Genomic DNA, 11,015 nt, shown 5'->3' with positions numbered 1-11,015 from the left:
TTTTTAAATTATGCTTGTTTCCGACACATCAACCTGATGTATCAAAACGTTTTCATACTTAAAATTTGACTTATCAAAATTTCGTCACGTTATGACTGTTTAGAGCGTTTCTGACCGGTAATGTATGTCGCTGGTTTAAAATTAGAAAACAGATGTTAACTCTACCAATTTGCATTATGATTGCATTTACCACTTTTTGGTAAATGTATATGCTGATTAACAAACCGATAAAAGTTACAAAGACGTAAACTATAAAGCAATCATTTTAGGCTGACAATCTGACCAAAACTCTAAACTAGTGACTGATGTGGAATTCATGATGAAGTTCATGTGATCCTCGGGGGGGTACTCCCAGAAAAATTGGGTGGGGGTGTGTGGCCCGCTTCCCAAACCCCTTACCCAATTTATGACCAAAATCTGCGATATTCCCTACCCTATTTATGACCTGACCAAAAATTCGAAACCCTATTTATGACCTGACCCTTAAATCAGAACCGGCCCTGTTTCAGACCTGCATTATAATTAGTTCCCTAGTTCAGACCAAAGTTAAATTACCGTAAACATAATTTGTGAAGGGCTTTTGTTGATTTTCTTTTCGATGATGAAAAAGCGGCTTTTTCTTAAAAACATAGCCATGTCAATAATTAAGGCTAGAGTGCAAAAACCATACCCTATTTATGACCAAAATGGCTAAAATTAGCTAAAATCGATACCCTATTTATGACCAAAACGACTGAAAAACCATACCCTTTGGGACCGCACATAACTATATAGCCCATATAAGGGAGTACCCTCCCCCCCCGGATGTGATTCCTCTACATGTTATTTTCATTTGTTGTCCTAAAAAGTCACCAAGAATCGCCGCCTTTTCAAAGTCAAGCCTGAAATCACCAATATCACCAACTGTCGTCTTTATTTTTCTCCCGATTCTCTTGAATCACGTAAGTCTTCCCATATTATAGCCTCCTAGCTAGACAAACGTTATTATGGCGACTATACGTGTCAGTGTAGGCCTCTTATATGTGTCTTGATATTTCCGGTCAAGGCTTTCCTAAGTTTAATCCTGTTACTATGAATAAACAGGATTAATTTGTTTATACAGCCAGGAAATGTTGTCGAGTTTTATTTCAAATGAGGCTTGGCAAACAAGATTTGGTGTCGGTTTTCTTGGTTGGCACAATAGGCTATTGACAATAGAATTGTAAAGATCCTTATATCACTGATAGAGTTTTTCTTGCAATTTGTTTTTACTCTTTTAGTTCAACGTTTTCTATGTCAATCTTCAATCTTTATCATGAAACTTTAGTGACACAACCTAAACAAACTCATTCGCGTGTTTTCCTGCTAGTGAATTACATTGTGTATGCTTGAAAAATGTAGATTATGAAGTAGATGGACGATTAAATACTACACAAAATAAGGCGATGCTGGCTACATTGTACATGAAATAGTTATCTGCCTTTCCGATAAAAGAGTATGGGTTTGATAACTATTTCGATACATAGAAGAGGGTCACTGGGCCGAAAAATAAAGAATCGAACATATAACTTCAAACATCAAGCCTAAGGTACCTAGAGAAGGCGTATAAGAAATTGAAACTGATCCGTTGAAAACATGGTGGCATAAACATTTCTTCTCTGGTGTAGTTTCCTAATCAGATCAGTATTCCCTGGCTAACTGCGAACTTTACATCTCTCAAATAGTATTCGTAAGTATGGCTTTCTTGTGTGCATTTCAACAATGAACGGCAAACTTGTATGTACTGGACTACCTTATCGAAATGGATCTACTTTTATAATAGTGGAAAATCAGTGCTACTGTACTCTGGCTGTCAATCCACAGTAAATTATCCACTTTTACCACACAAACAATTCAAGCTAACCTATTTTCAATACTGCAGGCTATGATCGACTTACTAACATCCCGGCAAAGTTCAAGACTGATTCGAATCACACCATGATTTTCCAAGATTTTTTCAAGATCTCAGTTGTAATGGGATGATTACCCAAACATTGTAATATAATCCAATGAGCCACAGCTGAGAGGAACTTCAATATCTTGTCGCCGCACTTCGGCAAGAGACCCAGGGCCGGTTAGTATTTACGGGACAGTGTAAGCCCCGCAAAATTTTTCACGACAAAGCTGCCCGAGAAAGGCAATGGAAATGATTTGTTTTCCCCTTTATATTCCATGGTTACATGGCCTCGTACAATAGCTAATTTCCAATGTGACTAAACAAGTCGAAAGTGACCTTGTAAGAAAAGTTTCTAAAATGAAAACGAGTTCTAGCAGGTCATCTTCAGCAGCAAGGTCAGTGAAGGAACTGAGATATAACAGAATTAGTCAAGTGAAATAACGCCAATTATTTCGAAAAGGCTGATAAATAGGAAACACTGATGTACCTAACCAAATAGTTAAACGATTGGTGTGAATCACAATTTTCGTCCTTGAAATATTACTAAAGAAACACTCAGAATTTAGCCTAGTTCACGGTATTGCGCGTATCTTTCGTTTTCACGCATCCTTACCAACATAAACTGGTAGCCAGTTTCAGTGTACTCCTGTCAGTTTTAAAGTTTTAACTTTAAAATAGTTATTTCCATGCGTCTTTGCTCCAATTGCTTTATAGACTCGTTCCCCCTACTGAGGGCCTTACAAAGCGGAAGAATAAAGCTCCCACGTCACAAAGAACTTCTACCGGTCCGCTATTCATAAAATTTTAGCAGACATGCACCCAAGACCTTTTCAAGAAATTTTCAGGGATTATAAGATATATGGGAGCTACACACAGGTGCAACAGAGGCTTGGTGTAACATCTCATACCTTTTAGTGGCTCGCATACGTTCAAGTAGCCATTTTCGTGTGCAGAGAAAATACACTATTTGAATGTGCCTGTGTCTAGCCGCTCAGGCTAAGCACTGATAAATAACAACATGATGATTTTAAACCTGAATTCCATTTAGACTGGATCCGACTATTTGTTTCTGGTGGCAAACTAATATAGCTACCAAAGACGTTAAATGATTATACAACAATCCCAGATGTGGGTTTTTCCAGTCGACGGATGGAGGAACTTAAAACCGCGCTTAATTACTTTTAGCCTTTGCTGGTGTTCGCGTGAAGACGATTCAGTGGCTAAATGATTTTAGTTCTGTCTTTTGGCATGTAAACTTTTAAAAAATATCAGACAAAACTGGAAAAATATGTCCTGCGCTGATGTTGGCTACTAATGAAGTTTCTCATCACTCTTGACGCTGAGTTGGAGCTATAAAAGAGACAGCCCATTTGTCCTTTACACTGGTCTTAGTATAATGGCCTGATGTAGTCCATTTTAATACCATGCTTATCCGATCCAGTGCCCGCGGCGTGAGAGATTTCCCGGCTTTCTTTTTCTTCCTACAAAGAACAGCAGGACTTGGTGCATATGTGGCTCCGAGTTATTGAATTATTTCCTTATTCTCGAATTGGTTTGATTTGTTTGTATTCAATTCTCTTCCGGACAAAAGAATAGGCCTGTTTGATGAAGACTGAGACTCACTTGCATATAACACTAAAGAGATAGGAAAGTGTTTACTTTTGGCACGACTCGACTAACTTTCCCACTTTGTCTTGAACTTGACTCGTATGACAGGAAGCAACAAAAGCCCTGAGTTATCCTGCAGTGCTATTAAACTATAATACAGAAAATCCAGAACACTTACATTGTATGTATGAGATCAGTGTTATTTTGTGGACAAAACATTTTAATCGCACAAAACAAAATAAGAAGTCTTGTCTGGGCTCTTTTACCGAGGTCTCAGCATATTTCTTCTAAACATGCAACAGAAATAAAAAGGAATTTCAGGTGTTTAATTTTATTTTGCTTTTCATGCTTTTTCCAAATGATCCTTTATACGAACCTGCAACAGTTAGTGAGGTATGTTTATCGTGGCATTTGATAGCTCTTTTTTTATACTTTACTTAACAAGTAGTAAGTAATACGAAAGATCCAGAGCAGACGGCCATTCGAGAAAGTCCTATCTTGTGTTTGTTTCTTCATTGTTTCAATAACAAATAGATTCATACCTATGTGGTATTGAACGTGCTCCACCATGTCTGATCAATGAACAAGCTAAGTAACTCAACCTGAGTTCATTTAATTATATTGGGATTAAACTTTTAACCCTGATACAGCTGTGCCTGAAACTCCCACCTCAAACAAGATTATAATTCGCTTAATTACATTTTATTTCTAAGGAAAAGCCGAGATGTCGTGGTAAGGAACATTTGCCGCTTGTTGCCTTTCAAACATTGAAAGCCGCCACATACGACGTAAGAGTTTTTCACCAAATTAAAGGTATCGTAGTGTTAGGTACCGTTATATACAGCAGCAGAAAGGAAAAGATATCACTGAAATGGCCGCTTAAGGAAAGATTGTCTGGAACAAGCGATTTAGTGGTTTGGGAAGACCGTTTGCAAATTGTATCAGTTGTAATGTACTTTACAACCTCTTTGGTGTAAATTCTTTTAGAGTTTTTGAAATACCAACATTTTGCCCACCCAAAACAAAATTAACAAAATGCCAAGCGACAAAATAGGCAAAGGTTACAGCTGGCCGGAGTGGGTACCAAGAAAGAAATGTCTAGAAAATCCACAAGTATGCTGCTGTTTTGAATCAGTCTCCAAGTCAATGACACGCAGCTCTCATTTGCGTGCACCCACTCACGTAACATTTCCTGAACAACAAACTAATGTTTGAAATGTTGCACCGCATTTACCGCAATGTATGTATTAACTTAAGTGCTTAAGTCTGAAATACATATAAGATTAGTACTTGGCGGTTTAAAACCGTCATTTAAATTGTGTTAATTCTGATAAAAGGGCGTTCGGGCACTTGAACTATTACCAAAGCATATCATTATTATGGCAAGGCGAGACAAACTTCACTCTCCCTTACTATAAGTTGATTGATGACTTCCGACCAACACTTGAAAATTTCCGACAGCCTTTTTCCCTACTTGACGTGTATTATTTACAACTTCTACGCTCAACTCTAAATATGTAAATTAACGTTTGAGAGAACACTGATGTGATTAAAATCAAACTACGAAGTATGATTTCGTTAATGTTGTTTAACAGACCTTTGCACTGAGAGACTATAAGAAGCTTAAGCTTTCATCTTTCATCTTCTTCACCTCTGTAAAGTCCTGTAAAATCCGACGAAACAATATTTGAATTTAAAAGCTCTTTTGAAGAGTCAATAAATGTTGTTGCCTTTTGTTGAAAAACAGCATATGCAACTTAGATAGTTTCAACATATTTGAATTATACCGCTTGCAAACAGGAAACTGATGGCATTTATCAATTTAGCGTTACCTACACTTCAAAGATGCTTTTGAAAACAAATTCCCCAATTCCGATCATCTACCCGTAAACTGCCGCTTATTGGCCCTGGGTTTATACAACGTCGTAAGGGGTTCTGGATGCGTTTATATCCGAGGGGAGTTTTAAGCGGCATGAAAAAACAGTTTGGAAATGAGCTACAGCAGTGTTGATCGAAATACGTTTTTTATATACTGTTTTTTTAATTAAGCTTTAAAACATCATAATAAATCGATTTCATTCCATTTTAAATTAGTGGGGGGGCTTATATCCAGGGGAGTCTTCTAATCGGAAGTATTTTTTTTTTGTTACAGTTAAATGGGCCTATAACCAGGGGGCTTATAAGCGGCATTTTACGGTATGCGTTTTTCTTTATGTAAATTTTAAAAAGCTGACAAGCTGATCCTTTTTTGTGAACTATGGAACCTCGGGCATCCACTGAGTAATTTACAGGGTTCATTGCCAACTCAGTGTGGGACCAATATCAATTTACAAAACAAATGTGGAGTTCTACATTACGCAGCGTATGACGAAGAAACGACTCATTGCTGGAAAATGATCGCGAAGGACTAGGAACGAATAGAATTTTGATGAAGTAATGATAGTTTGTTCTCTGACTTGCTCCAATCCTCTACGACTTAGTGCAACAGCACAAACGTTCACGTCACTTGCCTTGCTGCTTTCGAAACAAAGTATCTTAACTTGACGACAGAAAAGTTAACGCTATAGAGAAAAAAGTGTATGTGTCAAAGAATTTTGATCAAATCAAGCAAAGCCAGGGAACTACAAAGTTTAGTCCTCATTTATTACTGCAGGTCAAAATTGCTTTAATGAGATCGCTACCCGTGTAGTGATTCAATGGTACAAATCCAGTAATCCAAATTAAAAGCTACCGATAGCGAAGATTAAAACAGGAAGTCGGTGCGTTTTCCATCAATGATCCCCTATCTTTATTAGACGCGCCACAATGCAAATCCCTTCAGTTCTTTACTAAAATAAGGTGCGAAGGTCAAACATAGGAAAGGAGTGCCTGTAAAACGATTTGAATCAAAACCTGCTCAGTGAACCAATCGGCGAACTTCAAGTAGCCGTTATAGATGATAGATCACGTAATAAATAAAGTCGAAGTAAGCAGTTCGTTTCCAGGAGCACTACTCAGTCACCACTTCTCAGTTCCCAATTTTAGTGAGCAAAGTTTATACGCTTCTTATATTTCAGAAATCACATTCTGTTGCAAATTATTGCTGTGATGATAAACTTGATTCCGGCCATACACGCATTCTGGCTGATCTATATGTTTTATTTATATTGCAGGTGCTGGAAAATCAACCATCCCTGAACTCACCTTTCACCTTCGGGAAAAAAGGAGAGTTCAGGGACTGGACTAGTATAGCAAGCATGTATCTATCTTTTTTTTAAATCAATTTTTATAATAACCGACAGAATTCTCGCGTGCTCAGTGGTCGAGAGCATGCCGAGCAGAGAAAAAAGTATGACGTAACAAGTAACGCAATACAAGTCCGCTTTCAACTAACTATTTATCGTGGATAGAGAAAATTTGTCCCGCGATTCCAAAATATTTCTTTCTTCAAATTCGCAGTGAAATTGCAGTATTATTGTTACCAGTAAAAAAGGTTTCTTGGCATATTTTCGTGGTCTACCCTGTTATGGACCATAAAAGTGACGTCATAAGATGTCAAAAACTTTGCGGTGAAACCACTGAGTAAAGCCAGTTTTGATCATTTCCATGGATAACAAGGCCGTAGACTATAAAGTATAGAAGAAAATAACGAGCCTTAAACACACGTTATGAATAATGTAATTTCTGACGATTGAAGGTCGAATTAGTCAGAAATTATTATTACTCTGATCATGAGGGCACGATAGAGAGGCTCGCGGGGTGTCATGGGACTATTTAGGCGTCAGGTGGGAGATTTAGGTCATTGTAGGTTAGTCAGTCTTCGTGTAGTAGGGTACATCTATATCACATGATTGACTGACACATCCTCAATAATCTATTCACATTGAATGTCTCCTGTTAGTGTAGTCAGAATGTAACCTTGGTATTCAGAGTTAGTTATGTGTGTTGTCGGGTTAACAAACAAATATTTTCTTTACCAAGAAAGTCAGCGAGATCCCACATCCCATTACCATTTGGCGAGTGCGTATCATAAAACCACATAATCACTTATCATTTTACATAGGCTTTTTAGTTTAGTCAGGCTATTACCAGTGTTAAATTTTATTTTATTTATTTGTGTTGTTTGTTAAGTCCTCATCAATATTAAATTTATACAGTAAAGACTTGCGTGTAAGAACCTACATTTTTTTTAATTTAAAGATCGAAATTCATCAAATAAGCATTTCACCAAACCGAATGAATTGAACAAATGCAACAACAAAAACAAAACCGGAGGAATCTACACAAACACACATATGCATACATGTATCACTGCGTCTGAAATCCGTTCAAAATTTCAGAATTGCGCGAGTGTTCAAGTTTAAAAATTATTTACGCTAAAGCGTAATTTGAATATTATTTTTTTCCGAGGGCTTTGCAACTTTACCATCTTTACCAGTCAGTTTTACCACTTCTCCCGGTAAACATTTCACTAAACCGATTAAATTGAACAAATGAAACGAGGAAATCTCCATACTTTGTAAACACAATATGAAAATCACCACGTACGAGTGTCAAATACAATATAGAAGCTTACTTAGCCAATCCTGTTCGCTTTTCAATTATAAAATGGTTTCCTGACCTCTCTTGGTTTCCAGCCGTAAAATTCAAGCAGCCTACGAAGCAGCCCGGTCCCTAACGACGCAAAGAAAACCTCAAAACTCGCCGGGCAGTATTTACAAACACAGTTTGGTTATTTTGGGAGTAAGGTTATGGGCGAAAACCGACAGAAAACTATTTAACAACTTCAACAAAGCAACTCAAGTGTTATTGTTTAGAGATTAGCAAAATTAAAACAATGAAATTTATGAAATGTCTCACAGCATGCACGGTTTCCAACCAGTAAGAGTTTACAACTCCTATTAAGATAAGCATATTTCCCCGAAGCAACTTAAAGAGTCGCTTACCACAATTTGGCAATTACCTTCAGTGTGAATCTTCCAGGCAGAAGTTGTGAAGACTTCAAACTGAACTAACCTTTTCGCCACCGATCTCTATTCCTGGTTCTCTCCACCTCGCTTATAGTTTGCCTCCATTCTCTATTCCTGGCAAATTCTACTTCGCGTCGTTCCTCGCTTATATTTCCCATTTTCGTCTCCTTTCTCTAGCCCTCGCTCGCTCTACTTCACCTGCTTCACGGCATTGCTCGGTATTATTTCGTCTCCTTTCTTCAGCCCTGACTTGCTCTACTTCACGGCAGTATCACGTACTCGCGACTTCCCGCCAAAAGATGACATTCCGATGACCCCCGAGCAGGGGCGGGGGAGAACACTCTGCGACGCCTGCCCCCGAGTTACCTTGAGTACTCTCATCTCCCTTCCCCAGAGTGTGTACGAACGATGTGTGCGGACGCTCGCTCGCTCGCTCTCTCGTACTCTCGTACGGTGCGGTCACAACCAAATTTTCTCGGCTTGATTTTAAAACTTGGAAATGGGAAACCACACTCTCCCTACTTGAAGACCTTCAAATTGTCAGCTCATCTAAATGATCTTCATTTTACTGAACGTAAACGCAGAGCTTATTCATGAACTTTCGAATTGAAAATAATTTGGTGTCGGTAGAAATGGGGCCGCCATTTTGTTCTTTTTTAGTCATATATGATTGCTAATAACAGACTAAGAAATGAGAGACCTGAGGAGAGGTGCTATTTTTCTCCCTAGGTAGTACAGTCACGTGGGGTTAAAGTACTGAAAACCTGTGCGTAAGACAGAATTTCAAATCATCTCAGAGTCGCTTGCGCTACTTTTCCCGCGCGGCTATCCTTAAGCTTGCAAATCACGATTTCGCTTTTCATCGTTTACCTTATCAAAAATTTCAAGAATCAAACAAGCTGTTTAGTTATAAGAACATAACGAAATAAAATTCTTGAATCTGATTGGTTGGTAGTAGGCCCATAGTTGGTAGGCCCTATTTCACAGTATTTGTGTCCGAAATCTCTTCTTTCATACACCTCGACGACAAGTAATTTCCGCTATCCGCTAAATAAATCATTATCGAGTTCACAGTTCGCTTTGTAGACCATTTTCTCCTGGAACGCGCACCACTTTTTAGGACCTTTTAGAAAGTGAAAGTGCTCCATCGCCTCTATGTTTTAGTCAGCTTTCCCGCACCGCTCTCCTCAGCGCGCACGCTTGCCTTCGTTCCCAGTTCAAAGCGGTTAGAAACAATATGGCGGATATTTATGGCGGATAATTTGATTGTATCTCCTTTTCAGTTTTTTGGCACTGCTTAGCCCAAGGTCTGCCTTTGCCAAACGTAATTCATATCCCAGACAATAAGATCATTAATTAATGCCCTGTTTAATGTAGATTTCCCGAAAAGTGGAGATGTGCAAAAAAGGAAAAAGGATGGCGAAGATCGTTTCAGTCGTTTACAAAGGTAAACTTTCCTCAGGATATAAGCTTTAGCTTAGTTTAGGTGGCTGGAAATAGTTTCCAGCACTTTTCCAACAGCCTGCTTACCAATGATTGAACGCTTTGTCTGCCAAAGAGTGGTAGAAGTGATCCATCAAAGTATAAGTGATGGAAAGAGCTGAGAAAACTATGACCATTGACCAACAGTACAAACCTGTACAAACACAATGACATGTGCGTGCAGTTAGCTGATTTTGTTTTGTTGTTGTTGTTGTGTTGTTGTTTGTTTTCTTGTTGTTGTTTTTTTTGTGTTTGCGATCCCTGCTAATTCTTCTGTGACAAGTCTTAGCCTGGCAGAGATAATTAACAGTCTTAATTAATGTACGATTAAAGAAAATGTAGATCAATTTGTTTTATGTATGTTTTCAATAGATTTGCTTCATGCTGCTTTTTTGTAACAACTGCAAGCTTAATTGCTGTATATGTTTGGGTTGTAGATTCAGTACCCCATTATACTAAGTCTTATACCTTGGTGCATCTCAGTTTTCTTGGCTTCATCACTCATCAACTTGACATATTTCCAAACTTTTACATACTGTAACATAGGATTACTATGTAGTTGTGCGACACTTTTGAGTGGTATACCATGGAATATCTGAAGAGTCAGTGGTATTTTCTTGACATACACATGAGCCTTTGCCTACCAAGGAAACCTTTGCCAGACTATTTATACCACGGTATGGAAAATATAGTGGGCAATACAATCTATGAAATATACACACAGGACGAGATGGGAAGGTTAGGTGTAATACTGTTGAGTATACATTGGCTTTCTTGTATTTCTATGGTATGGTATAAATGTGAATACATGGCTTTGTTTCCATTTTAGCCATTTAAGGACGTTCGCACTAATTGTTTCTGCACATCCTTACTGCACACTCAAATTCATACTCCACGTCATGCGTGAGAGCGCGCGCTACATAATAAAATGAACAATGATAGGGCAGATTGCCATTACTATAGCTTTGCTTGGATTTAACCATCTTGGACATTTGGTGACCCCTACTTCTCTTTCCAGAAACAGATTTCATTTACAATTATCTCCACATTGTCCAAAAATG

General features: G+C 38.2%; 1 protein-coding gene across 1 annotated transcript in view; it reads left to right on the top strand.

Moving 5' to 3' along the window:
* The first annotated feature begins 9,648 nt into the window (after positions 1-9,648).
* LOC110048772 (DNA repair-scaffolding protein-like) overlaps positions 9,649-11,015 on the top strand; it is a 29,331-nt gene continuing 27,964 nt past the window's right edge. The window contains exons 1-2 of the mRNA XM_089297846.1: positions 9,649-9,779; positions 9,850-9,919. The gene's annotated coding sequence lies outside the window, so the exon portion shown is untranslated. The remainder of the gene's footprint in view (positions 9,780-9,849; positions 9,920-11,015) is intronic.

Source organism: Orbicella faveolata, unplaced genomic scaffold, assembly GCF_042242905.1.
Source record: "Orbicella faveolata isolate gen_17 unplaced genomic scaffold, um_ofav_v1 contig_3, whole genome shotgun sequence".
Classification (NCBI taxonomy): Eukaryota; Metazoa; Cnidaria; class Anthozoa; order Scleractinia; family Merulinidae; genus Orbicella; species Orbicella faveolata.
Note: the sequence above shows the minus strand (reverse complement) of the source record. Positions and strands in the feature narration are given on the sequence as shown.